Below are 738 nucleotides of genomic sequence, written 5' to 3'. Positions count from 1 at the left end.
TGTGTGTGTGTGTGTGTGAGTGTGTGTGAGTGTGTGTGAGAGTGTGTGAGAGTGTGTGAGAGTGTGTGAGAGTGTGAGAGAGTGTGTGAGAGTGTGTGAGTGTCTGTGTGAGTGTGAGTCTGTGAGAGTGTGAGAGTGTCTGTGTGAGTGTGAGTGCGTGTGTGTGTGAGAGAGAGTGAGAGAGAGTGAGAGAGAGTGAGAGAGAGTGTGAGAGTGTCTGTGTGAGTGTGAGTGTGAGAGTGAGAGTGAGAGTGAGAGTGAGAGTGAGAGTGAGAGTGAGAGTGAGAGTGAGAGTGAGAGTGAGAGTGAGAGTGAGAGTGAGAGTGAGAGTGAGAGTGAGAGTGAGAGTGAGAGTGAGAGTGAGAGTGAGAGTGAGAGTGAGAGTGAGAGTGAGAGTGAGAGTGAGAGTGAGAGTGAGAGTGAGAGTGAGAGTGAGAGTGAGAGTGTGTGTGTGTGAGTGTGAGCGTTTTTGTGACAAATGAAGACATAAATTTGTAAAATGACAAAGGTATGACATAGGTATTACAAGGAGAAGGTGACTTTTCAGGACATTACCCCATGTCCCCACTTTTCAAAACGCTTATAAATCACACAGAATGGAGTGTATTGAAAATCTGAAATAGCACAAAGTCTCCTGTGAGGGGTAGGTTTAGGGGTAGGGTTGGTGTAGGGCAATATCTGTACAGTATAAAAACCATTACGCCTATGGGATGTCCCCACTTTTCACAAAAACAAACC

At 46.1% G+C, this 738-nt stretch overlaps 1 protein-coding gene across 1 annotated transcript in view; it reads left to right on the top strand.

Annotated features, from left to right (window-relative positions):
• Window positions 1–738, top strand: part of LOC107557456 (focal adhesion kinase 1-like) — a 69,357-nt gene that overhangs the window by 5,774 nt on the left and 62,845 nt on the right. The gene's annotated exons all lie outside the window — the stretch shown is intronic.

The sequence above is a fragment of the Sinocyclocheilus grahami genome, unplaced genomic scaffold, assembly GCF_001515645.1.
Source record: "Sinocyclocheilus grahami isolate Dianchi unplaced genomic scaffold, SAMN03320097.WGS_v1.1 scaffold603.1, whole genome shotgun sequence".
Classification (NCBI taxonomy): domain Eukaryota; kingdom Metazoa; phylum Chordata; class Actinopteri; order Cypriniformes; family Cyprinidae; genus Sinocyclocheilus; species Sinocyclocheilus grahami.
The sequence above is the reverse complement of the archived record's forward strand: the minus strand, read 5'-3'. Positions and strand labels throughout refer to the sequence as shown.